The sequence below is a fragment of the Phalacrocorax carbo genome, chromosome 6 (assembly GCF_963921805.1).
Source record: "Phalacrocorax carbo chromosome 6, bPhaCar2.1, whole genome shotgun sequence".
In the NCBI taxonomy this organism is placed as follows: Eukaryota; Metazoa; Chordata; class Aves; order Suliformes; family Phalacrocoracidae; genus Phalacrocorax; species Phalacrocorax carbo.
In genome coordinates this window covers 19,111,731-19,137,641 of record NC_087518.1, presented here as the reverse complement: position 1 = coordinate 19,137,641, position 25,911 = coordinate 19,111,731, and the positions used below count along the sequence as shown (strand labels likewise).

Below are 25,911 nucleotides of genomic sequence, written 5' to 3'. Positions count from 1 at the left end.
TCTGGAGGAGGCTGCGTGATGCATTCATTTCCCATTTCAACAGCTTTCTTCACTTGCTAATGATGCATTTGACTGTTAGAGGCTGCCCTGCTGATTGCACTGCTCCCAGGAGAGGGCAGTTCAGCTCTTTTTGATTTTGAGCTGCATCAAGCTGCTGGCGCAGTAATTGTCAGCAAGTTTCAGGGTAATTATGACCAAGCCAGTAAGCGAATCATGGCTTTGCATCCAGATGGCTGTTCAGAAGTGAGGGGCAGACAGAAAGGGGCTGTTACCTGGGTGGGGAAATAAGGTATGTTCCCAAGTGAAGCACAGCATTCATAATTTCTGGGAGGTTGTTAGTGTTGTGGTCTTTTGTGCTGTAGCTAAACTGCATGACTTTAGTCTTCCCTCTGTCTTTAAAAAAAATGATCTCAGGCTCTGTCTTTTGGAGTGCTTTGTGACGTCCATCCTGCCAGGACCAAGGAAACTTTGGTCATTGCACTAAAGGAGTTACTTAAGGAAGAACGTCTGGATGAGTAATGGGCTCAAGGTCTCTGGGAGAAGGTGAAGGCCATTGTTGGAGGCAACTGTTGAGGGGGATGTGATTATTGTAGCTGCTCCAGGGAAAAGATGCTACCTGTGATTTTTTTTCCTCATTCAAAATATTTTTTAAAAAGTGAAAATTGTGGCCTTACTAACATCAGGGCCCAATCTTTCAATAGACCACCCGACCTCAATTTTTAGATGACTAGAGGAACAGTAAATGCTGGTAGAAAATGCTGAATGCTAAAATAGCCCAGAACAGACAAATATTTGGTCTTGCTGAGGTTCTTGAAAACTCTTCATTTTCATTTTCATTTTCTACCTGGTATTTCATTGAATGCAAGCTGGAGTTTTGGATGACCGTTAAAGAAATGGGGTTTTGCACTCTGTGAACTGTCAAAAAAGTGATGATAGTATCTTATGAAATGTAGTTTGTGCTTCGACTCATATTTGACTACAAAAAATTCTTTGAGCACTGACAAATGGTGTTAAGAGCAACATGATTTACAGTGTTTGATTCATGGTTGTCTTCTGCTGCGGACTTCAGTTTGAGTTAGTGAATGGTGCACCGGTTTCACTCTGAGACAAAACATGAATAACACTGAGATGGAAAAGTTGTTTTAAACTGTAAATATTGTCACTATTATTAAAGCATTTTCCTTTTCCTCCTTGTTCTCCATTGTCTCAGGAAGTATGAGTTATTGCTGTGTGAACCTTTTTTATTGCTAGAAAGAAAAAGTCAGTTTTGTCTGTATTTTAACAAATACTTCTTTTCATTAAGATAAGAAGCAAAGTAGAAATTAATTTGGATCAAATCCATTACTTAGTCTGGAAAAAATGTTGTACCCATTTTTAAACATATCTTTAACATCAGAGGAGCAAAGGAAATGAAGAGCTGGATTTATACAGAGCTATGAGGGAGAGAGGTGGGAGGCAATGCAGATACCCCTCTTCCTCAGATACCATGCTTTGGGGCGATGGTCTTTGATGAAGATGTAGCAAACTCCTACCTAAAAGGACCTCAGCAGCCAATGTTCAGGCCGCCATGGTAGAGGCTGTAGGGTTGTTCTCAGTCTTTTCTTAGTACTCTTCCAGTTTGTCTGAAGAACTTAAATATTTCTGAGAGCAGAACTGATGCCTCAGTGTCCTGCCTGTTAAGTAGGTGGTCTAATCAGGCCGGGAAGACTTTCTTTTCATTGCCAGCTCAGCAGCTATTATTCTCTCTTACAACCTGGATGAGCTCCAGGGGGAGAGGCTGAGCCTTTTGTGCCACTTTGGAAGAGAGACCCTGAAGCTTTTCTTCCCTGCTTTCCTAGGCTGTGGAGTGGTGGCCCAGATTCACTTCTTGGGGCTTCTCTAGAGATGTTTTGTGCTCACCAGGAGGATGTGCTCAGTGGCTTGCACAGCACAGCCTCAGGACACACTCTTGTTCCATAGCAAAAGCACTTTCAGAAAAGGGAAGACTTGTTTCAAATCCCTGTTCTGAATCAGGCAGGAATGAATGTCTGGGTTTTCCATATTCTGCGTAAATGTCCTTATTATGTTGGATAGAAGGTGCTCATTGTCCTCTTCCATTTTGTGAGTCTACCCTGAAAAGAAAATAATTCAGCTGAAAACTGTGGGGAACTTAGGACACTTCTAAAAGAACAGCACATAACCTCCTTCCCTGGGATGGATTTTCTCAGCATTAGGAAGAAATGTCTCTCTCTGGCTTGGCTAGCTGACATTTTAAGTAAGAGTTGAGTCATTGTATTCCCAAGCTTCTGTTTCTGCCTTTCCTACTTCTAGATAATCCTCTAAAACCATGTTAGCGGGACTGAACCTTTAGCATTTCTGTGCATTGCCTTCAAATGCTGCCAGTACGCGATACTGGGCTAACTTCCTAACTGGCTGTTTTCAGAAATGGTATGTTCATCTCTCATATGTGTTTTTTTTACCCAAACATTAATTTAGAGGCAGAAAATAGAGCAAGTCCTGGGTAACCTCAGATAGCTGAGCTCTTTAAGAAACTGATATGAGATAAGCTGGTTTTCATTATGTTGGAGAGTGAGAGTAGAGGACCACACATGTTCATCTGACATGCCTGATGTAAGGAGCAATAATCTGGGTAGCACGTGGAGAATTAACAGAGACATCTGAGCACAACAGGGATTTTTGCTTTCCCTTTGAGAATTGAAAAAGCAATGATATACTGTTTAAGGCAATGAACTTAGGTATTGCTTCAGTAAGCTCTTCTCCTGGGTATTATAATAGAGTACATTTCAGTTGGAAGTTGTAGTCTTATATTGTACCAAAATTATAACGGGAGGAGACAAGGCATGATAAAATTAGGAAGCAAACTGTTAATCATTTGGGCAATAATATTTTCTGATCTTTCCAGACTTTAACTATTGGAGAAGTCAGGTAGAAATCTGGTTGCATGTGTTTCCTAATGCACCTAGAATGATTTGGGAGTAGAAGGCATGGGGGAGAAATGAGGAAACTAGGTCTTGGGAAAGGTTTGTAGTGAGGGATATTTTTTTATTGTTAAAAATCAAAGGCATTTGGAAAAAATACTTTAACAAAAATGAATTAATAAAATTAACAGTTGAGATTACCCAAGCTGTCATCTCAGCCTACAGGTTTGTAGATGCTACTGTCCTGGTCCACTATGACATGGGTAATTCACCATCTGTGTTGACTATTGTGCTGGTTTTGGCTGAGAAGGGGTTAATTCTCCTCACTGTGGGGGTCGGCTACTTTTCCAGCTTCCCGCGCTCTGCCGCGTGGCGGGGGGGACTGGGAGGGGCAGGGCCATGGTGGGGGCAGCTGACCCCGACTGGCCAATGGCAGGTTCATTCCACACCATGTGACACCATGACCAATATATTGAGGGGGGGCAGTGACAGCGAGGCGTCGGCGCGGCGTCGGGTCGGCGGGCGGCTGCGGCTTGTGTCGGCGGTTGGTTCCCCCTCTCCCCTCCCTTCCCCCCCCCCCCCCCGGGGCTTTGCGCCTCTCGTTGTTCTCCTTTACATTGCATTTCTGCTGTTGTTTCTTTTAATTTTAATTATTAAACTGTTCTTATCCCAACCCACGAGCGTTACCCTCCTGATTCTCTCCCCCATCTAGCGGTGGGGGAGTGAGCGAGTAACTGTGTGGGGCTGAGCTGCCGCTAAACCACGACAGTCATTTTGGCGCCCAAGGTGGGGCTCAAGGGTTGGAGATGACAACAGCTGCTGGTCACAGCACCTTGTTGTCCTTTTTGCAGTTGGTGTTAAAAATCGGTGTTGGTTTGTTGAGTCTGCTGTGTTCTGCTGTGATTAGTAATGTTTTGCCTACAAGATTTGTTATGCAAACACTCGTTTTCAGCTTTATCTGGTATTTGGGGTTTTTGCTGAAACCGTTACTGTACTTCGGATACCACCTTGTTGAGGCAATTAGCAATTATACCTCCTCCTCTGAGAGATTTTATATGGAGGAAATACAGAATAATACCTTTGCAACTTTGTTCTATGATGTCTGTGCCTTTGTTACAACAACGTCTTTGTATCTTGAACATCCTTGGGTGGTTAAGGTGCACTTACTGTTAGTTTTTGGGCATGTTGTTTTGGTTTTGAGTAAGCAACTTAAGAATATCACCCAGAAATCTGCCCCAGGCTTGATAGTTACGAATGGCAGGGATGTGGGATAGCATGGGCAAATACCTAGGGCAGTGGGCATCCCCAGTGTTTTGGAGTTTCACCCCCGAACAAGTGCAGAATCCTAAAAAACTAGTAGAATATTTGGAGAAAGTATGTTGTTACGCTGGGAACTCCAGAGAGACACAGATAACTGCAACATGCTGGGGTCTGGCCCATGCATACCGAGCCCTGCTCAACAGTATTCAGTGCCCCCAGGGGGAAGAGAATGTCTGGATTGAAATGCAAAGTGACTGGCACTGTAGTCACTCCAGCCCGGACGACAGGCACTGCAGCCACTCAAACCCCCACAACAAGTACCGGAGCTAGCTCAGAAAATAAACCCGTACCAGTATCAGTTGCCCCCATACACAAGACGAAATATTGGAAGCGGGCATCAACTTGTTTAGAACGGGATGATGAAGAACCAGGGCCATCGTGGGGAGAGGAGGGAGAAGTAATAAATGAAATAGAGACCACCCGATCCCTGTCCTTAAGCGAGTTGCGAGATATGCGAAAAGATTATAGCCGTCGTTCAGGTGAGCACATTGTCACCTGGCTGCTCCGATGCTGGGATAATGGGGCCAGTAGCCTGGAACTAGAGGGAAAAGAAGCCAAACAATTGGGATCCCTTTCTGGGGAAGGGGGCGTTGACAAAGCAATTGGAAAAAAACCACAAGCCCTCAGCCTCTGGAGGCGACTCCTGTCTGGAGTGAAGGAAAGGTATCCCTTTGAAGAAGATGTTACATATGTCCCAGGAAAATGGACAACTATGGAGAAAGGCATCCGGTATCTAAGGGAATTAGCTGTGTTTGAGGTGATTTATGGTGACCTGGACGATCAACAGTCATCCAAAGATCCAGATGAAGCTGAGTGCACACGACCCATGTGGCGGAAGTTTGTACGGAGCGCACCATCTTCGCATGCAAACTCATTGGCAGTGATGTCCTGGAAAGATGACGAGACACCAACGGTGGCAGAGGTGATAGATAGACTCCGAGATTACGACACAAATATCTCTTCCTCGCTTGTCTCTGCTGTGGAGAAACTATCCCAAGAGGTCCAGCAACTCAAAGAAGATCTGTCCTACTCCCCACCTCGACAGAGCAGTGTCTCAGCTGTTAGGAATAAGCGTCCTTTGGCTCAAAGAAGGGGATACACACCACCGGCCACCCTATGGTTCTACCTGCGTGACCACGGAGAGGACATGATGAGGTGGGATGGCAAGCCTACCTCGACCCTACAGGCACGAGTGCATGAACTGCAAGGAAGAACAGTCACTCAGGGAGGCTCTTCCAGGAAAGCTGCTGCTCCAATTTCCAGTGAACAAGTCCCCAGACAGAGGAGTAGAAGCACAGATTTTATTTCTAAGTGTAATAGAGGGACTCCTGATTCACATTTGCAGGAAGTGAGTTGTGACTGCCATGATCAGGACTAGAGGGGCCCTGCCTCCAGCTGGGTGGAGGAAAGGGATAACCGGGCTTACTGGACTGTGTGGATCCGATGGCCTGGCACATCCGACCCACAGGAGTATAAAGCTTTAGTGGACACCGGCGCACAGCGCACCTTAATGCCATCAAAGTATATAGGGGCAGAACCCATCAGCATTGCTGGAGTGACAGGGGGATCCCAAGAGCTAACTGTATTGGAGGCCGAAGTGAGCCTAACCAGGAATGAGTGGCAGAAGCACCCCATTGTGACTGGCCCAGAGGCTCTGTGCATCCTTGGCATAGACTACCTCAGGAGAGGGTATTTCAAGGACCCAAAAGGTTACAAGTGGGCTTTTGGTGTAGCTGCCTTGGAGACAGAGGAAACTGAACAGCTGTCTACCTTGCCCGGTCTCTCAAAGGACCCTTCTGTGGTGGGGTTGCTGAAGGTCAAAGAGCAACAGGTGCCGATCGCCACCACAACAGTGCACCGGCGGCAATATCGCACCAACAGAGACTCTCTGATCCCCATCCATAAACTCATTCACCAACTGAGGAGCCAAGGAGTCATCAGTAAGACCCACTCACCCTTTAACAGTCCCATATGGCCAGTCCGGAAGTCTAATGGGGAGTGGAGACTAACAGTAGACTATCGTGGCCTGAATGAAGTCACTCCACCGTTGAGTGCTGCTGTGCCAGACATGCTAGAACTTCAATATGAACTGGAGTCAAAGGCAGCCAAGTGGTATGCCACAACTGATATTGCTAATGCATTCTTCTCAATCCCTCTGGCAGCAGAGTGCAGGCCACAGTTTGCTTTCACATGGAGGGGCGTCCAGTATACCTGGAATCGACTGCCCCAGGGGTGGAAACACAGTCCTACCATTTGCCATGGACTGATTCAGACTGTACTGGAACAGGGAGAAGCTCCAGAACACCTTCAGTACATTGATGACATCATTGTGTGGGGCAGCACAGCGGAAGAAGTTTTTGAGAAAGGAGAGAAAATAGTCCAAATCCTTCTGAAAGCTGGTTTTGCCATAAAACAAAGTAAGGTGAAGGGACCTGCACGAGAAATCCAGTTCTTAGGAATCAAATGGCAAGATGGTCGTCGTCATATTCCAATGGATGTGATCAACAAAATAGCAGCCATGTCTCCACCAACTAGCAAAAAGGAAACACAAGCTTTCTTGGGCGTTGTGGGTTTTTGGAGAACGCATATTCCAAATTACAGTCTGATCGTAAGCCCCCTCCATCAAGTGACCCGGAAAAAGAATGATTTCAAATGGGGCCCTGAGCAACGACAAGCCTTTGAACAGATTAAACGAGAAATAGTCCATGCAGTAGCTCTTGGGCCAGTCCGGGCAGGACAAGATGTAAAAAAATGTGCTCTACACCGCAGCCGGGGAGAATGGCCCTACCTGGAGCCTCTGGCAGAAAGCACATGGGGAGACCCGGGGTCGACCCCCAGGGTTTTGGAGTCGGGGATACAGAGGGTCCGAAGCCCGCTATACTCCAACTGAAAAAGAGATATTGGCAGCATATGAAGGGGTTCGAGCTGCTTCAGAAGTGGTTGGTACTGAAGCACAGTTGCTCCTGGCACCCCGACTGCCAGTGCTGGGCTGGATGTTCAAAGGAAACATCCCCTCTACACACCATGCAACTGATGCTACGTGGAGTAAATGGGTTGCACTGATCACCCAGCGGGCTCGGGTGGGAAACCCCAGTCACCCGGGAATCTTGGAAGTGATTATGGACTGGCCAGAAGGCAAAGATTTTGGATTATCACCAGAGGAGGAGGTGACACGTGCTGAAGAAGCCCCACCGTATAACAAACTGCCAGAAAATGAGAAGCAATATGCCCTGTTTACTGATGGGTCCTGTCGCCTTGTGGGAAAGCACCGGAGATGGAAGGCTGCTGTATGGAGCCCTACACGACAAGTAGCAGAAACTGCTCAAGGAGAAGGTGAATCGAGCCAGTTTGCAGAGGTAAAGGCCATCCAGCTGGCCTTAGACATTGCTGAACGGGAAAAGTGGCCAGTGCTCTATCTCTATACTGACTCCTGGATGGTGGCAAATGCCCTGTGGGGCTGGCTGCAGCAGTGGAAGCAAAGCAACTGGCAGCGCAGAGGCAAACCCATCTGGGCTGTCACATTGTGGCAAGATATTGCTGCCCAGGTAGAGAACCTGGTTGTAAAGGTACGTCGTGTGGATGCTCACGTCCCCAAGAGTCGGGCCACTGAAGAACATCGGAACAACCAGCAGGTAGATCAGGCTGCCAAGATTGAAGTGGCTGAGGTGGATCTGGACTGGCAGCATAAGGGTAAACTATTTCTAGCTTGGTGGGCCCGTGACACCTCAGGCCATCAAGGGAGAGATGCAACATACAGGTGGGCTCGTGATCGAGGGGTGGACTTGACCATGGATATTATTGCACAGGTTATCCACGAATGTGACACATGCGCTGCAATCAAGCAAGCAAAGCGGGTAAAGCCTCTGTGGTATGGGGGACAATGGCTGAAATATAAATATGGGGAGGCCTGGCAAATTGACTATACCACGCTCCCACACACCCGCCAAGGCAAGCGCCATGTGCTTACAATGGTAGAAACAACGACTGGCTGGCTGGAAACATATCCTGTCCCCCAAGCCACTGCCCGGAACACTATCCTGGGTCTTGAGAAACACGTCCTGTGGCGACATGGCACCCCAGAGAGAACTGAGTCAGACAACGGGACTCATTTCCGAAATAGCCTCATAGACACCTGGGCCAAAGAGCATGGCATTGAGTGGGTGTATCACATCCCCTATCACGCACCAGCCTCTGGGAAAATTGAACGGTACAATGGACTGTTAAAAACTACACTGAGAGCAATGGGGGGTGGGACATTCAAGCACTGGGATACACATTTAGCAAAAGCCACGTGGTTAGTCAACACGAGGGGATCTGCCAGTCGAGCTGGCCCTGCCCAGTCAGAAATCCTACATACTGTGGAAGGGGATAGAGTCCCTGTAGTGCACACAAAAAGTATGCTGGGCAAAACAGTCTGGGTTCTTCCTGCCTCCGGCAAAGGCAAACCCATTCGTGGCATTGCTTTTGCTCGAGGACCTGGGTGCACTTGGTGGGTGATGTGGGAGGATGGAGAAATCCAATGTGTGCCTCAAGGGGATTTGATTTTGGGCAAAAACAGTCAATGAACTGCATGGCACAATGTGAACTGCTATATAATACTGTGTGTCACCTCTGTGTTGTACCAATGATATCAGAGTACGAGCCTCCCAACCCATGGAAGATCAACTATGAAACAAGCCGTGCAGCAGTGATGGAACGACGACCGACTCGGTATGCAGCGACCCGACGCCACACCCACCATCTCTCCCACCCTGAAAGACTGATACAACAGATGAAGCCCAGAGTCATGGACTGGATGAACTCAATGGACATTTTTAATGGACATTTTACAGGGAAGGTCCATGAATTAAGGGAATGATGTCTGTGTATTATGTTAAAGGATGGGAAGGGGAGGGGTGGTGGTTGGTACAGTTGTAGTGCATCGTATGGGACCTGGGCATGGTGTAAATGGTATGGAATAAGGGGTGGAGAATGTGCTGGTTTTGGCTGAGAAGGGGTTAATTCTCCTCACTGTGGGGGTCGGCTACCTTTCCAGCTTCCCGCGCTCTGCTGCGTGGTGGGGGGGGCTGGGAGGGGCAGGGCCATGGTGGGGACGGCTGACCCCGACTGGCCAATGGCAGGTTCATTCCATACCATGTGACACCATGACCAATGTATTGAGGGGGGGCAGGTTGCAGTGTGGTGGCGGCGCGGCGTCGGGTCGGTGGGCGGTGAGCGGCTGCGGCGCGGGCGGTTTGTTTCTGCGGTTCGGTCCCCCTCTCCCTTCCCTTCCCCCCTCCCCCGGGGCTTTGCGCCTCTCGTTGTTCTCCTTTACATTGCATTTCTACTGTTGTTTCTTTTAATTTTAATTATTAAACTGTTCTTATCCCAACCCACGAGCGTTACCCTTCTGATTCTCTTCCCCATCTACCGGTGGGGAGTGAGCGAGCGACTGTGTGGGGCTGAGCTGCCGCTAAACCACGACAACTATATTACCTCCACGGGATGAAATAGGATTTCAGGAGCCCTCAGGCAGGTGCAAGACCTCCACCATGCTAATGCTTGTGCTGGGCAGTGGCAGCACTTTTCTATGGTGACTGCGAAACCCAGCATGTTCAGGTACTGCTGTGCACAGGGAGGTTCTTGGAAAGCTGTGGGATTGTGAGACATGGGCACAATATGCTGCTGAGGAGGGATCACTCAGGGGAGTATGTTACCATATGAAGGATGCCTCTTTGCTGTATGTGAGTTGTTAGGAGACTAACACTCCTGTGAGTTATTCATCTTTGCACATCACTGTCTTCATATGGCTGATTTTTATGGAGGAGAAAGTAAATGTGGCATCATCCTGGTTCTAGGAGCATCTACTTGAGAAGTGCTTGGCACTGGCAGCATGATGCAGTCAGAAGTGTTTGCAGCAGACATTTCTGTGCAAAGGCAACTTTGTGCCAGGCTCCTTGGCGCTTTAACTAGGAGGGAGTGGGGAGTGCGCAGGGCAAGGTGTACCCTTGGACCAGGCTCTCAGGTCTGCTCGAGCTGCCTTATCCTGAACTGGAAGCACAAGCTGGTTTTGAAACTTGCTTGTGCTGTTGCTCATGGGCTGCATGTGCAAGTGGGACATGCAGGCGGCAGGGGGCCATTGTAGGAGCTCCTGCTTGTTGAAGCAAGTCTTAGATTACAAGCAGAAAGTGAGGAGTCTATTCAAATATTTCTGTCTGACATACTTCATCCAGCCATCTGAGGACCTGGGTTCTTCACAAACCTTAATGGATGCTGCTGTGCAGTCCCAGCATGAACTCAGTTACAGTTACACCCACGGAGATTATAGCGGAGTGCAAGTGCTGTCTCTGTGATCACAAAGATGATCTGCGTTAGAGCTGACAACATAACCCTGGCAGCCTGGTGCAATGTTGTGGTATAGATACCAAGTGACAGATGAAGCGGGCAATAAACTTTGTTAAGAGATTTAAATTGTTCCAGTGCCATCCTGGTAAAACCCAGAAATTTACAATGATAATTTTGTTCTTAAAATAGTAAACCCCACCAAAGGCTGAAACATCTTCAGCAACTAAGACTTCAGACTCTTCCCTGAGGCCATGTAACTCATTGTTACTTTACACTTGACTTAAATTACTCCAGTTAATATATCTTTGTCCTCTAACCTTTGCCAGAAAGGTCAAAATCATTTGCTAGCAAATGATAAACTCATTTCCTACCCAAGGACTCTCAGGAGTATAATGATTTCTTCAATTTACAAATCTATTTCTGACCAGTGTGGGCAAATCTTGCAAAGGATTTTACTTTCTACCACCTGCTGTGCAACATGTACTAATACACTTCTACAGGGACTGCTTGCAAGCTGAAGAGAGTAACTTCCGCCACTATTTAAAAATAAATAAGTAAATAAATTCAATATAGTTAGATGCATTTCCATCTCCTTCTCTTTAGATGTGCTATGGTCCCTGTCAAATTACACCATGTGAAAGGCCAAGATAAGCAGGTTTCAGTCCTGCACCAGTGGCAGGTTTTCCATGCATAAACCCCACAGCTTTGAAGTCCATTATCATGTGGTTCTGGGTTAGAAACTTCTTTTCTGTTCGAGAGAAGACTCCCTGCATACCACATCAACTGGGCTTTTACTCTCAGCCATAGGAAGTCTAATTGGCACCAAAACCAACTTCGTTTTCAGATTATTTTTGAGTGTACAATGTGTTTTGTAAGTTGGACTCAGCAATCTCTAAAGTTTATGAAAAATTATGAAGTAGCAATGACAGAACAGAGTAGCGCTGCCAGCGTGCATTGATGTGGTACTGGTGTGAACAACAGCTCGAGGACATGAAAGGCGGGAATCTTGCCCTGGCACTGGCCCAGCAGATGCTGAAGAACACGAAGTTTTTCTCCTTTCGGTCTCTCCTCTTCTAGCCCACAGAGCCTGCCCATGATTTCAGAGGTTGGGGTTAGGATCTTACACACGTGGCTCATCTTTGGCTGTTAGAATTGCAGTTTCCCAGGGCAGGTTTTCTGTGTAAGGAGGAGGTTCAGCACTTGCTGACAATCTGGTCTTTAAGATGCCAAATTTGCTCATTTCAGTTGGAAGTCCTTCCCATTCGTGGAAATCATGCTAGGCCATTAGGTGTGAGAAGTGTATGATTCTAGCTTTAGAACTGCTGTGAACTCATTGCTAAATACCTGGCCTTAAGTTGCTTTTCCCTGTGCAGGACACATTTATTTTGTTTTATTTGTTTTTCCGCTTTTGCTGCAGTGACTTTCTGAAGTCAGGCATGTTCTCTCCAGAAAGTAAGGGAGAAAACATATTTAATTTAGAAGTCACACCCCTTTGGCATGGCTTGCTTTCATTTACAACTGCAGTGATAACTAAGTAATTCATCTTCGGTGCAAATCAATAAGAGAATCTTATTTAATCTCTGTTTCCTTTAATTTTGTTTTTCTTTGCTATGCCACTTTCCTCCTGACTGTCTAATCCCCCTGTTTGATTGGAGGCTCAACCCTGTCAAGTACTGCCTTTGGGTAATTAAGTCACTCACTCTTCGAGCTGCGTTTTCCTGCAGCCCCTGTCCTATTTTAGAAAGGTTGGAGCACTCAACTGTTGTTCATATGTGCTTAGGTTTAGCTGAATGTAGTTGTGTGTATGAGCAGTTACGTGAATAACTATGTCTCTTTATTTCCTAAATTGCACATTCCTCACTGAGCTGGCACATAGTGATTATCCACTGATAAATTTGTCTGATGTCACTGCTGTTTCCTCTGTGGGATCTCTGCTCCTTTGCTGCACATGTCAGATGAACCAGGGAAGAAATCCTGGTTGGGCAGTGAGTGGAGCTTGTCTCTGTGAGATCTCTGCCTCCACTTTCAGAGCTTGGGGTTTTTGCAGCAAATGGGAAACGTGTAGGAAGAGATCTCAGATTCATGGTTAGTGATGACCCCAGTGTGGTAGTCCTGGCTATGTTGAAATGCAGTCTTAGGCATTGCCTGTCAACATAAACTCTTAAGTAGTTTTGAAGACAAATGAGAAGGATTTTTTCCAATCTTCTAATTTACAGCAAAATGCACAGTAGCTTTTAGGGTTTTTCTGGGTAGGTGGAGGGAGCCAGAGCATCACATTTTGAACAAAGACACTGTAAAAGCAGCAGTCTTCTTTGCTAGAACATAATATAGACAGTATCATAAGTAGAAGAGAAGTTACAGGCTTGCCTCTCTTTTGCCTGTCTAGAAAAGAAAAGAAATAATAAATCATCAAATCAGTGATTTGCTACATCATATTACATATGTAACTTGGTAGATACCATTGTTTTGAAATCTTCTGGTCAAAAAATGTCCTTCTCTTCATGTTTTCAGTGGTCTTAGAATCTTAGAATCATTAAGGTTGGGAAAGTTATCTCTAGGATCAAGTCCAACTGTCAACCCAATACCACCATGCCTCCTAAACCATGTCCTGAAGTGCCACGTCTATGCATGTTTTAAATACCTCCAGGGATGGCGACTCCACCACCTCTCTGGGCAGCCTATTCCAATGCCTGACCACTCTTCCAGTAAAGACATTTTACCTAATATCCAATCTAAACCTCCCCAATGCAGCTTGAGGCCATTTCCTCTGGTTCTATTGCGTGTTACTTGGGAGAAGAGACCAACACCCACCTCACTACGACCTTTTTTCAGGGAGCTGTAGAGAGCAATAAGGTCTCCCCTCAGCCTCCTCTCCTCCAGGCTAAACAACCCCAGCTCCCTCAACCTCTCCTCATAAGACTTGTTCTCCAGACCCTTCACCAGCTTTGTTGCCCTTCTTGGGACACACACGAGCACCTCAATGTCCTTCTTATAGTGAGGGGCCCAAAACTGAACACAGTATTTAAGGTGTGGCCTCACCAGTGCCGAGTACAGGGGCACGATCACCTCCCTGCTCCTGTTGGCCACACTATTCCTGATACAAGCCAGGGTGCTGTTGGCCTTCTTGGCCACCTGGGCACACTGGTTCATGTTCAGCCAGCTGTCAACCAGCACCCCCAGGTCCTTCTCCACCGTGCAGCTTTCCAGCCACTCTTCTCCAAGCCCATAGTGTTGCATGGGGTTTTTGTGACCCAAATGCACGGCCCAGCACTTGGCCTTGTTAAAACCTCATACAGTTGGCCTCAGCCTATTGATCCAGCCTATCCAGGTCCCTCTGCAGAGCCTTCCTACCCTCAAGCAGACTGACACTCCTGCCCAATTTGGTGTTGTCTGCAAACTTACTAAGGGTGCACTCAACCCACTCATCCAGATCATTGATAAAGATATTAAACAAGACTGGCCCCAACACTGAGCCCTGGCGAACCCCACTCGTGACTGGCTGCTAGCTGGATTTAGCTCCCTTCACAACAACTCTCTGGGCTTGGCCATCCAGCCAGTTTTTCACCCAGAGAAGAGCACGCTCATCCAAGCCATGAGCCACCAACTTCTCTAGGAGGATGCTGTAGGAGACAGTGTCAAAGGCTTTACTAAAGTCCACGTAGACAACATCCACAGCCTTTCCCTCATCCACTAGGCGGGTCTCCTGGTCATAGAAGGAGATCAGGTTGGTCAGGCAGGACCTGCCTTTCATGAACCCCTGCTGGCTGGGCCTGATCCCCTGGTTCTCCTGCACATGTCTGGTGAGCTCACTCAAGATTAACCGCTCCATAACCTTCCCCGATACCGAGGTCAAGCTGACAGGCCTGTCTTAACTAGCTTTAATGGGATTTCATTAGGGCTTTTTCCCCCTCCTTTTTCTAGGTATGTTGTTTTAATCAAAAACTTGAAAACTTTCTATTGGGATATGCTGCCAAAGCAGAAGCAGAGCACCTCTGATACATCAGTGGGGCATCTCTCTGCCTTCAGTCTCTTCTCTGAGCAAGTGTCCATGCCTGAGTTGTACATCCTGCAGTAAACTGTTATGTGGAGCTCTGTAAATACTCTGTAATGGCCAACAGAGGGGAACTACTACCTGCTTTATTACCTAAAATATATAGCTTGGTCATAAAGGAGAATAGTGACATGAAGTACAGAACTGTATTGCCTGTAAAGCCACTAGGAAGGCATAGCGAGCTAGAAGAGTTCCTAACAAAATTTCAGGTGATTTCTCCAAGGTGTTTTGCTTTGCTTAAAACTTTTTTTGGAGTTTAAAATATTCTTGTCAGCCTTTTCCTAATGGAATCCAGTTGTGGTACCAGCTATAAAGGATCTCCTTTGCATTTCCTTGTGCTAATTTTCTCCTGTGCATAATTCAAATGATCTTTTGAGCTGATGAGCGGAATGGCTGCTTCTGCCCTTTTGTGGGAGCACTTCTGATGGGCAGCTGAAAGAATGGATTCTCCTTCCAGTTTAAATTAACAGCTGTTTTAATGAAGTAACTGAGCTGTAATTAAACCTGCCACTTATTAGTCCCATGTCATTTCATTTGCTCTTGACATGAAGCAGAGGTATACATTTTATTACTGTGAGCTTCCAGCTGAAGAAACTGTCCAGCTCAGAGAACATCTCTACATGTCAACCCCATCAGCACTGAGCATTAATTGTTTATTATCCATATGTAAAGATTTCATTAAAGTTTCCAGAAACAATCTTTCAGACCTAAAATACCTCTTATAGTACTTCAAAGATTTCTACTTGTTGCAGGCAACACTTAGGTATCGAGTGCAGGCAATACACAAGTATCTATTGAGCCTTTTTTTCCATGGTGTTGGGGTGTGCTGTACTAAATACAGAGAAGGGCCACCTGTGTGGTATAACATGGGAATGCTTTAGTAGGTTTTTTTGCAATAAAAGAAAAAAAAATAAAGTGGGCAAAATTAATCGTACTCAGCAGAGGACAGGGTGTAGACTTGGCATATCACTGCATAGGATTCCAGTGTTCAGTGTGTGCAGTTTTCTCTAGGAAAGACTGCCAATGGATGCACTATCAGTTTGCTATTTTTAATTCATGGGTATATGTCAAATTGTTAAGGAAACAATAAAACCCCCATGCTGAACCAAAGGGCATAACCAAGAGGGGATAAACAACTGCAAACTTTTGAAGTTATCTGATGCTGTGACTGGCAAAAATCTAAAGGTATTAGGCTGCTTCTAGTAAGCTTCTTCAGCTTATTCAGCCTCTAGGTAATTTACAGAGACCTTTTAAGGCAGGGTGGGGGAGTTACTAGAAATCTCCTTCGCTTATTTTATGGAAACCTTGGCAAAAATACTCACCTTTAAACACTTCTAAAACAGGGTCTGTGAGAAAAGGAGGGTGACACTGAATGAGACTCATAGGTATATCTGCAAGTGAGTTCTGTATTAGGAGAAAATCTGCCTGCCAGTGCCCACCAGCTGAAACGAAGACTGCTAGCATCGCTCCATATCCTGAAGTAATGGCTGTAATACCCATACTGTGCTCCATTTGGTATGGGAGTGCCATGGTTTGTCTGTCCCAGTTTTGAATTTTCAAAGAACAGACTTTATTTAGCTTCAGAATGGCCATTTCTTCTTACCTTTAGGTTGCTTTGCAGGCAGACTCTTGGAATAACAGCATCATGGATAGTCAATGCTGATGCCATAGGTGATGGAAACTACACACGAATCTCAGCATTGCTCTTCTGGGTCCTCTCCTGGGTCCTCTCTGTGCCAAAGCACAGGGCAGGAGGACTGTACTTGTGAGTGGGGCACCTTGCATGTGGAGGCATCAAAATCAGTACTCTTCTGCAGCAAGAAGCTGGTGGAGCTTTTTAATTAGCCTTTAGGCTTTGAGCATTGGCAATGCAGTTTTTATTCTGTTACACTTTAGAGTTTTCCACCAGACCTCTGAGCATTAATAATAGTTCTAAAATACTCTCCTGGTGATTCTTACATAAATGCAGGGCCTATAGAAAAAAATCAAGGTGTGAAACTTGAGATAAAATGTTGACAACAGGCACCGCTGATTTCATGAGAATATCTATCACCTGGCATGGAGATCTTGCATTCTCACTCTTCCCTGTTTGAGACCAATTATTGCTGGGCAGGGAAAAAACAATATGCAAGAATTCTGTGTAATAATGACCTTTAAGATGCTTTTGTAGTGTGGTGTGTTTGTTTTTTTTTTGTAGCTAACAGTCTGCTAAACTGTTTACCTCCTAGAGACCATTTCTGATGAAAGACCCAAGGCAGTTTTGGCTGTAGCTTTTTGTAAATGTGTCCCTCAAAAAGACCCTCCTCCTCTTCTTGTTGTCACGCCTTTTTTTTTTTACCTATTTCTCACTCATTTTTATGGACATAACCTGAATTTTTATTGGAGCAAGTGAGGTCGCATTCAACCTTGCCATCTCTGCTTTCATCTGAAACTGCTTTCACATTCAGGGAGCTATTGTTCTCCAGTCTCAGCTTGGAGAGCTCTCATAAGGATAACGCTATCTCATAAAATTAAAATCCATGCAGCCAATTACTGGGATTTTTTGGTTAGTAATTAACTATTTTGATTGACATTCTGTCTGAGTTTTAGGGGAGGGATTTTGCTCTGAGGAAATCAGTCTGCACATTTAATAGCTTGGCACTGAGAAAACCTTGAAATATTAAAAAGATATTTTAATATAGGCTGTAGCATGGCTTGAGGCATCAGAGCTTTTAGAAAAGTTTAGTGTTTGGTTCTGTGGTCAGAAACTCCGAAGTACTCAGTCCATATACATGGAGCTCTTTTAAAAACTGTTCATAATTATGAACACCAGCTCTCTTGCAATCTGCCCTTCAGTCCTTTGTTTTAGACTTAAGATGCAATTTTCCTTAGGCTGAGAGAGCTATGATAGAAATCTCTTGCTGTCAAGCACATCCTTTGCTGGACTTGATTGCCAGAAACAGCAACAGGAACTCTGTGTCTCTGTACAGGAAGCATATCCTTGTGAGAAATCCTATAAAACCTGGGATTTCTCTAGCATGCCAAATGCCACACAGTTCAGGCTATTTTGGATTAAAGATCAGGTCCAGACTGCAAGACCTCTTAGAGGGATCTCTGGTTGTCTTGCCCACCGTCTGTGAAGAAGTATATCTCCTGGGAGTCTGGCTGCAGTGCTCATCTTTGCTTATTTTTGTATAAGTGAAAGACAGGAATAGCAGGTTACTGCTTTTGGATTTGGCTTTTTTGCTGTTTGCCTGGCTGCTGCCATTTCCTCTCTCTTGACAACCTGTAGCTACAGGTATCAAGAGTACTACTGAGCATATCATGTCATTTGGAAGCTGCAAATGAGGGGTTATGCAATGCTCACATAACCATATTTGAAAATTCAAACTGTCCAATGTAGGTGTCTTTTTCTTAAAAACTCCAAAAAGTGTGTACCAGGGAAATAGGCCTCTTTTTTTTTCTCCTAACCAGGTACTTTTTAAGCGCTAAGTGATTCCAGAGCGTTAAAAAAAAAACCAACCCAACAAAAACCACCCAAAAAACCAAACAAAAAAATCCCCAAATCATTAAGAGAAAGTCTTGGACATTCATCCATATTTTCCCAGAAGCAGCCTAAAATTTTGGCAGTGGTTTAATTTAAAAATATTGAAAAGTGCTGTTGTGGGGGCAAGTAATTGTTTAATGAAGATATGTTTTGTTACTTGACTCTTAGTAAGGTGCTCTCCACATCTGACAGTTACCTTAACTGTTGTTTCTAATCATAAGTACTATTTGTTCACCATAACACTGTCCAGCATAGCTGCATTGTTTTATTTTTCACTATGTTGAAGAGGATGTGTAGGAGTTAACACTGGGATGCAATAAGTGCCCCTTAAGGAGCACTTACCTAGAGCACGTATTATGAGATTATGAAAAAAAGTTCAATTTACTTATTTCCTTGAGAAAGATTTCTGAATGTTACAGAAAGTTTAGAAAATGGAATATAAAGGAATAACCAATCTTAAACTGACTCGATGTTTATCCCTGGAAAAGGAAGCTTTTTAAGGTGTGTCAAGATGGGCACTGGGAGTGGAAGCACCTGCTCCTTCTTTAAAATGTTTTGGGTTTGGGGGGTCTGGTTTTTTTTGTGTTTTGGGTTTTTTTGTTTTGGGGGGGGCGGGGGGACTGTTTGTTTTTTTTTTTAAGAATGCCTGTGATGTTGGTGCTTTTGCAGCAGTGGATGATTGAACTCAGCAGCCAAGCTGAATCTGGTCTTCAGATGTGCATACCCTTTATCTTGTATAAAGAGTCAGGATAGCTTTCACCATTTGGAGAATGATTGGGCTGGGATAACTGGAGTGTAGAAAGACAGACCATCTCAAAGCTTTACTTAGATACAAAGCTCAAGGAAGGAACATCAGTCACTAACAGAAAACCCATCATCCAAAAGTCTGGGTATAATGCTTTAACATATCAGACCAACTTTACAAAGCAGAGAACACAGTCAACCCTGGCAATCAAAATGTCAGTGCTGTATACTTTCCCAGTTTTCTGCAGAGAATTGAAACATTGAATCAAACAAATACACTATATTCAGTCTATGAATGCTGATTTTCTTTTAATATGCAATTACCTGCCCGTGACTTGCTGTGCCTCCTGGTTTGCCTGCTTGAATCCCAGCAAAAATACATGCCTTAAGTTTGAGGCGTTGTTTAGCTGCGGAAGGAAAGCATATCTTTCCAGCTAGGTGTGCTGGTGAATTTTAGAGACATCGAGGGTGAAGGTGGGCAATTGCCATACTGGGACTTTGGCAAGCAGTTGAGTGCAGACTTCCAATGGGTGCTCAGGGATCCATAGTGACTGCATGTGGTCACTGAAGATTTTGGCTATATATATGTAAAAGGCAAAAAATACATACATATATATATAAAATAGATATATGCAATATAGTTGTTTGCAATATACAGTATACATATGAAAGACAGCAAGACATCATTCTCCAAGGGGAAGCAATTACCTTAAACAATGAAGAAATATTTTAGATTATTTTTAAACTAAAGAAAGAAAGATTTTCTGAGCAGTTTCAGCATGCCAAACCCATAGCAAATGTAGATTTAATGCTAAGGAAGGTGTGTATTGAAAAGACTGAAGTGACTGAATGTCAGCATCAAATGGAAAACAGCGGCTGACAGTGAGTGAGTGGGAGATTGGGCTGTCACATCAAGGAAGAAATCAATGCATGGAAACAAAAATGAAGTAACATCTTATCAGCTAGTTGGATAACTTATAATGATGTTCAGCTTTTGGACACAATGCCTTAGGCAGACTCCTGATGCGTGAGGAGCCCCAGTGTAGGTCTGCCAAGTCATCCATATTTTTAGGTATTCACACAGATTTCAGTGGGTGCAGAGAGAAAGAAGAGGTGCAAAAAAAAAAGAGATTACAGTAAAAAGTGCTAGTGTTCTGACACTTTGGGAAACGATGCCCATTAGAGAGGTATAGGACCCAAGAAATACAGATGGTTGCCTGACAGGACAACTACAATTGCATCTGTACTCAGTCTCTGCTCTTATATGAAATGATTGCTGGCAAAAAGTGAGTGGTTTAAAACAAAATCTGAATTTTAGAGATTTTCTTCATCTTTTTAGTTTGCTTCCCAAGGACCCAATTATCTGGCACACGAAAACAGATGCTTATATATTCACCATGATCAGTCAGGATTTTGCAGGTGCTAAGCCCCCTTCTCTTGGCATGATTTTCTCCTGCTGGGAAGGAGAGTGGTTTGTGACCTCTCCAAGGGAGAGCTGTGCCAGCATTTTGCTCGTTTTCTTTTTTTTAACAGTTACATGTACACCTGCATGAAAGTTGGCTCATGACTTATTAGCAGAACACAGAAGTGGTTTCTCTCTATGCCTCAACTGCTTCAGTCCAGTCATTCTTTTTAATTGTACTGGATGATTGCAGAAGGGAGAAGAGGCTACTGGAAGAGCAGGGGCAGCCTGAGCAGCACACCTTCACTTACAAGCATTTGAGCTGTATAAGAGAATCCCATGTCTTAATGTTGAGCTCTAACACATCTGTTCAGATTTTGTAGGCTAACAAGTCACTTCAGTCAGTGATGCTTATAGGACTGTGACTTTACTTAAATGAAATATTCTGAAGTTCTGATTAAATTATTCAAGCAATAATGTTACCCACCTGAGATCACTCTGGTTTTGCTGATTCCTTGTGCTTGAGAGGTGTCACTAGAGACAGGAAGAAAAGTGCAAACCAGGTGCTTAGGCTGATGTCTTTATGCTGTTGTCCTTGGATGTTAGAAATAAATGCATGCAAACATCAAGCAGTATAAAAGTGAGCTATATTTTATCATTTGAATCCACATTACACTTCCAAATAGTTTCCTGTGGGTGCTTACTTTGACTGACCTCTTCTTATTTGCACTAAAAGCTCATGGAGTAATTTCCATTTTTGAGGACCTTTGCTCACATGAATTTTGCTGTGATCTCGCCAGGGCTAATGCACTAACCAGGCTCAAGGTGGGAGCAGTGCCTCAGTCAGGAGCTTCCAAATGAAACAAAGGAACTACTGATGAAATAATGATGTTACTCAGCAGATAATACTCATTTGCTTCAGTGCTGACTGAAGTGGAAGTTGCATTTAGTATTAAAGATTTCCATCCTGATGATAGGTAAAGTAGGGAGGAATAAGAAGTGTTGTTTCTTCTAATCTTTCCCTTTGAAGTATCTGCATGCATAAAAATAATCATTTTGGCAAAAATGCGTGTTTGAAAGCCAGAATGTACCAATGTGGTGCTTTTCAAACCAAATTACTTTGTGTGCTTTACAAAACATTGATGAAGTGTCTCTGATATGAGAGAGAATGCAGTGGTTTTACAAAAGAGACTGTTCCTATTTTATCCTACAGAAATATTCTGGATTGGTTTTCTTTGCTGTTGGCTACTTATGAAGTGGCAGTCAGGCTGAGAAGACATTTATTCCCATGGTGATGGAGCCTTTGGTCAGTGCAGGTGGGAAATGACTCTGTGTCCAAATGAGCTCCTTCAGCAACTGGGTATCCTCCTGGATGCCCTCAACAGACAGACGTGGCCAGTGCAGTGCAGCTTGTGAAACTTAACTGCTTTCTCTGGTTTCAGGTAGGAGGTCTTTGTAGCTCCTAGTATGTTTTATACTCAGACCCATGAAGCAAAAACACTTCAAGAGCCTGTGAAGCAAAACTTCTTTGTATGTGTTCTTTGCGGGATGAAATATTGTCTTAATACCACAAAGAGAAATACCTCAGAAGGAGTTCATTTTATGATACATTACATCCATCCCAAAAGCTGGCATTAGGGAGTAGGACCTTAACTCCAAAAGACCTCCATGGGGATGTTGTAAGCCAGATCTTGTCTAAAAGTCTCAGCTGGGAGAAAGTACCTAAGAGCCTGTGAAATTTAAGTACCTTCTAATGAATAGAATATTCAGAGGAAGGAAACATGTTTTCAGCTGTAGTGATTTCAGTGGATTGTTGATCATTAACTGCATTGTTTTCATTTGGGGCAGTTTCCATCATTTCTTTTCCTCGTTCCTTGGCTCTCACATTGTAGGGCCAACACACACTTGTTGGATGATGAGTGAATGACGCTACAGTGAAATGATTTAATTCTTGAACAGCACAGACTGCAAAAGGAGTCAAAGACTGATGACTGTCCATCTTCACCTGCTAAACATCTGGGCTGGGAACAGACAAAAGGTGGAGCAACCCCACAACCTGTTCTACTGTAGGCTGTCTGGAGAGACAGAGGTGACCCCTTCAGTCCAAGGGGCTGGATCCACCCAGTCTGCAGCATGCACCAGGTCTAGGCCTGCCTCATCTACAGAGTGTCATGTCCGTTACTGGCCATGATTTCCTTACCCTTAGCACTGCAGCTGCCCCAGGAGGATTTCTCACCACCAGCGGGGTTGTAGAATGATGTCACCAGTTTGGTCACAACATGGGTATATGGTGGAGCTAAGCCGTGGTTGGAGTTGCTGCAAAACTTCACCAGTTGAGCTGTCTGATAGAGACTGAACAGCTGCTGACACAGGCAGAAGCTGAAGAAGCCAATAGAGTTAGGTGTCAGCTAACTGCCAGTTAGATTTTGGTTCAGTTAGGCTTGGTCTGCAAGCAGTTTTGTTACTTTACTGAATAATTAGTGCAGCTTGTTGAAAGGCTCTTCCTTAACAACGCTAAAAGTGGTGTGGGACAAAAGTAGAACAGAAAGCTTCTTTTTGAGAAAAGATCAAAAAGTGCATATTTCTTATGAAACACTTTTTTTTTCTGTTTTATTATTATATTATTTCATGGCCTGCTAATACCAGCAAAGTGGGCTGTTACATGTCAAATCACGCCAGCATTTCCAATCATCTCATATGGTGTAATCCCAATACTGTATTTCATTTTTATCTACTTTAAATATTGTACACAGATGAGCATTACATTTTATTTTCAGCTCAGAAAAACTGTTATGCATTACCAAGAAATATTTTTATGCTGTGATTAGAAAGTAATACTGTTACTGGTATGTCATACAGTCAGGTCAAATAAGATACATAAACAATAAAATAAAAACAATGTTTCAAGTTACCTCAGTATTAATCTGGGGGGAGGGGTGGAATCTTTTACCATTTTTATTTCAGTGTCCTCTCATTTACAGGGAATTTTGGAAATGAATTGTTTTTTAACTCCAACTTGCGATGCACACTTTGGATTGAAATAAAATCTGGAAATAGTGATCTGTCAGGAGAAGCTGAAACCACATTCTCTGGGTGTGATCATAAAACTTTCTGCTGCAGCTTCTAATCAGGTGAGAACTCCAACTAAAATTGATAGAAACCCTGCCTGTGGAGTTTTGGCCTTGAGAAGTGAGCTTTGAACCAAAAAAAAAAAAAAGAAAAGGAATTAATGCCAGAAAAAACAAGGTAGCCCAAAGACCTGTTTCTAAAGTAAAAACCGCACTGAAAACATTAATGATGGAGTTCAACCGATGTCTCAAAAGAGGTAATACAATATTGCATGAAAGAAAAACTTAGCACAATTTTACAGAAATAGATGAAAGAAAAGAATATGAGAGTTGAAATTCTGGTAGGTTTAAGGGCATTAAGAAACATCAACACCATGGCAATTAAGAATCCAACCTGCAAGGACAAGTCTTGTTCAAGGGCAAGTGGGGATGCCAGTATGAACAAGGGTCATTACCAGATAAGGCTGCTATGGGCTGACCCTTTCCACTGTTATCCAATCCATGCATTACTGAAAATATGTTAAGTGAAGGGACTTAACCGAGCAATGTCCTTCTAGGAAGACTAGATGTAACCCTTAGCCTTGGTTGCATAGTCAGTGGTTGCCTAAACCACACTGGTGGTGTTCTGTGGTCAACTGCAGCTGTGCAAGTGAAAAGTTTGTGCTTCCTACTCTCTCCTCCATAACCATTTCTTTTGGGTCCTCTTCCCCATCACCTAGCTAGGGTTGTAAGCCTATGAAGCAATCCACACAAAGTTGTACGTGAGTCTGTTGGCATTACAACTCCTTTGGCATTTCTGTGATGCCCAGTCCCTACTTGCTCACAGTATTAGGAATTGCCTCTACTCAGGTCACACAGCTCAGTCTAGTAAAGTTTTGATCTGTGGCTTGGGGTCTGTGCACCACTAAGTCTGCAGGATTAGTGTCTGACTCATTATTTTTTGTTTATGCTGTCCTCAGGTGGCAATCTCATTCTCAGTAGGAGCTTAATTTTCTGGTGTCCTTTTAGGAAGAATTGCATGACCAGGTGGAAATGTTTTGGAAACTGATGGCAGCTGATCTGTATTCCAGTATAAATGGCAACTAGCAGTAATTAGATGCTTAGGAAATATTATCTAATATTACATCCTACAACCTGCTATTCTCTTCTGTGAAAAAAAACCACTATTCATCTGATCAATGAGATCTTTCTCTCTTTTGAATCTTCTAAAGAAAGTTGTAAGTCTCTGGAATGTTTTGTAATTTAACCTTCATACAGAGATGAGCTGCATGTCCAACCACTTGGTTTCAAATATAGCTAACAAAAAAGGGTTAAAAAACCTTCCCTGCTCTGGGACAGAAATGCTCTTCTAGAGTAGTTAATTCAATCAATTGTCAACAGACAAATGACCTCATAAATCAAAGGAACCTATGGAGAGATCAGCGTGGAAATTGCAAGAAGATATATCAGTGATAAAAGTCGTCTTACTGTGAGATTCAGTGTTCCCTCTGGCTGTCTGGGTGGAGTTAATGATGTGTGGAGTTAAACACTCTGCTCTTCTGCCCTCCCTGTAACTCACAAGAAGACCCAGGTTTCTCTCTCAAGTGTAGGACTGGCCCAAAACTCCTGCACCACGAGATGACTTGGGATAAAAGGAGTCCAATGAACTCCGTTTTCAAAGCAACTGGAGGAAATCGGTCAATGCAGTCTGCGTGTGAAATGATTTTTGTGTAATTTAAGTCCGAAGTAAGAAAATCACATGTAAAGGTAAGTCACTAAAACTCAAGGAGGATAAAACAAAAGGCAAAATATGCAACTGCAAAAGCTGTTCCACTTGTGTGTGTAAATCAGGAGACTGTGTTCAAGTGGCGAATTAGGCTGCGTTGCCTGCTGTTATGCATTTAAATTAAGCAGGAACCTAATAGCTTTTTGAAATCTGGCCCTAAGTGTTTGGTTTGTTTGTTGGTTTGGGTTTTTTGGTTTTCTTGGGGTTTGTTTTTTATTTTTTCCTCAGGGAAGAGATAATCTAATCAAATTAGTGCTTTAGAAGAAAGAACACTTAATACTGAACATGAGTGAGGAGCTCTAACTACTGATAGAAACTCCACTGACTCCACTGCTTAGGTAAGATTTGTTACTGCTGGTAAAAGGCTAAAGTGGCTCTCTGCAGCCAAGTTGCTTGTGGGGACAGGAGCAGGGAGAAACGATGCCATAATGTTAACAAAATGAATGGTGTTTCTGTCCTTGGGGTGGGTGCTGATGGAAGGGTTGTTTTAAGTTTACTCACTTTCTTTGCCTTATATTCTGCTGCTGCAGAGCTGTACTGAGGTTTTTAAAAAGGTAAGCCCCTGGATGTCAGCTCAGCAGTAATCAGTCACAAAAATTTTTCCTGTTAATGTTTCATTTCCACATGAGATTGCATATGGGTTTCTATAGAATTTCTCTCCTTTGATCTTTTGAACTGTGTTCTAAAATAGGCAGGAGAAATTTCCTAGAAAGTTTTGACCTAATTTCTTGTCCGTATGAAAAGATACAGTGGTGTTCAAATCAGCTGCTTCAAGGTGGTGTGAGGAAAGCAA

At 43.9% G+C, this 25,911-nt stretch overlaps 1 long non-coding RNA gene across 1 annotated transcript in view; it reads left to right on the top strand.

Moving 5' to 3' along the window:
- LOC135313851 (uncharacterized) overlaps positions 1-25,911 on the top strand; it is a 50,498-nt gene that overhangs the window by 12,744 nt on the left and 11,843 nt on the right. The window contains exon 4 of the long non-coding RNA XR_010373343.1: positions 23,267-25,456. This is a non-coding gene — a long non-coding RNA (uncharacterized LOC135313851). The remainder of the gene's footprint in view (positions 1-23,266; positions 25,457-25,911) is intronic.